The sequence below is a fragment of the Physeter macrocephalus genome, chromosome 18 (genome assembly GCF_002837175.3).
Source record: "Physeter macrocephalus isolate SW-GA chromosome 18, ASM283717v5, whole genome shotgun sequence".
Taxonomy (NCBI): domain Eukaryota; kingdom Metazoa; phylum Chordata; class Mammalia; order Artiodactyla; family Physeteridae; genus Physeter; species Physeter macrocephalus.
Genome location: NC_041231.1, coordinates 73410636 through 73412878, shown reverse-complemented (window position 1 = coordinate 73412878; position 2243 = coordinate 73410636). Strand labels below are relative to the sequence as shown.

Here is a 2243-nt window from a genome sequence, read left to right as displayed (position 1 = left end):
TCTTGTTTATGGTTTCCTTTGCTGTGCAAAAGCTTTTAAGTTTTATTAGGTCCCATTTGTTTATTTTTGTTTTTATTTCCCTTTCTCTAGGAGGTGAGTCAAAAAGGATCTTGCTGTGATTTATGTCATAGAGTGTTCTGCCTCTGTTTTCCTCTAAGAGATTTATAGTGTCTGGCCTTAGATTTAGGTCTTTAATTCATTTTGAGTTTATGTTTGTGTATGGTGTTAGGGAGTGTTCTGATTTCATTCTTTTACACATAGCTGCCCAGTTTTCACAGCACCATTCATTGAAGAGGCTGTCTTTTTTCCATTGTATATGCTTGCCTCCTTTATCAAAGATAAGGTGACCATATGTGCATGGGTTTATCTCTGGGCTTTCTATCCTCTTCCATTGATCTATATTTCTGTTTTTGTGCCAGTACCTATGTCTTGATTACTGTAGCTTTGTAGTATAGTCTGAAGTCCGGGAGCTTGATTCCTCCAGCTCTGCTTTTCTTTCTCAAGGTTGCTTTGGCTATTTGGGGTCTTTTGTGTTTCCATACAAATTGTGAAATTTTTTGTTCTAGTTCTGTGAAAAATGCCATTGGTAGTTTGATAGGGATTGCATTGAATCTGTAGATTGCTTTGGGCTGTATGGTCATTCTCAAAATGTTGATTCTTCCAATCCAAGAACATGGTATATCTCTCTGTGGGTTTGTCATATATGGCCTTTATTATGTTGAGGTAAGTTCCCTCTATGCCTACTTTCTGGAGGGTTTTTATCATAAGTGGGTGTTGAATTTTTTCCAAAGTTTTTTCTGCATCTATAGAGATTACCATATGATTTTTATCCTTCAGTTTGTTAATGTGGTGTATCACATTGATTGATTTGCGTATATTGAAGAATCCTTGCCTTTCTGGGATAAACCCCATTGATCATGGTGTATGATCCTTTTAATGTGCTGTTGGATTCTGTTTGCTAGTATTTTGTTGAGGATTTTTGCATCTATGTTCATCAGTGATATTGGCCTGTAGTTTTCTTTCTTTGTGACGTCTTTGTCTGGTTTTGGTATCAGGGTGATGGTGGCCTCATAGAATGAGTTTGGAAGTGTTCCTCCCTCTGCTATCTTTTGGAAGAGTTTGAGAAGGATAGGTGTTAGCTCTTCTCTAAATGTTTGATAGAATTCGCCTGTGAAGCCATCTGGTCCTGGGCTTTTGTTTGTTGGAAGATTTTTAATCACAGTCTCAATTTCAGTGCTTGTGATTGGTGTGTTTATATTTTCTATTTCTTCCTGGTTCAGGCTCAGAAGGTTGTACTTTTCTAAGAATTTGTCCATTTCTTCCAGGTTGTCCATTTTATTGGCATATAGTTGCTTGTAGTAACTCTCATGATCCTTTGTATTTCTGCAGTATCAGTTGTTACTTCTCCTTTTTCATTTATAATTCTGCTGATTTGAATCTTTTCCCTTTTTTTCTTGATGAGTCTGGAGGATGGTTTATCAATTTGGTTTATCTTCTCAAAGAACCAGCTTTTAGTTTTATTGATCTTTGCTATCGTTTCCTTCATTTGTTTTTCATTTATTTCTTATCTGGTCTTTGTCATTTCTTTCATTCTGCTAACTTTGGGATTTTTTTGTTCTTTCTTAGTTGCTTTAGGTGTAAAGTTAGGTTGTTTTTTTTGAGATGTTTCTTGTTTCTTGAGGATGGATTGTATTGCTATAAACTTTGCTCTTAGAACTGCTTTTGCTGCATCCCATAGGTTTTGGGTCGTTGTGTTTTCATTGTCATTTTTTTCTAGGTATTTTTGATTTCCTCTTTGATTTCTTCAGTGTTCTCTTGGTTACTTCATAGTGTATTGTTTAGCCTCCATGTGTTTGTATTTTTTACAGTTTTTTTCCTGTATTTGATATCTAGTCTCATAGCATTGTGGTCGGAAATGATACTTGATACGATTTCAATTTTCTTAAGTTTACCAAGGCTTGATTTGTGACACAAGATATGATCTATCCTGGAGAACGTTCCATGAGCACTTGAGAAGAAAGTGTTGTTTTTGGATGGAATGTCCTATAACTATCAATCAAGTCAATCTTGTTTAATATGTCATTTAAAGCTTGTGTTTCCTTATTTATTTTCATTTTGGATGATCTGTCCATTGGTGAGAGTGGAGAGTTAAAGTCCTCTACTATGATTGTGTTACTGTCGATTTCCCCTTTTATGGCTGTTAGCATTTGCCTTATGTATTGAGGTGCTCCTATGTTTCGTGA

At 35.7% G+C, this 2243-nt stretch overlaps 1 protein-coding gene across 1 annotated transcript in view; it reads right to left on the bottom strand.

Annotated features, from left to right (window-relative positions):
* The window catches only part of DNAH8 (dynein axonemal heavy chain 8), a 318775-nt gene that overhangs the window by 26183 nt on the left and 290349 nt on the right, over positions 1-2243 (bottom strand). The window lies entirely within an intron of this gene.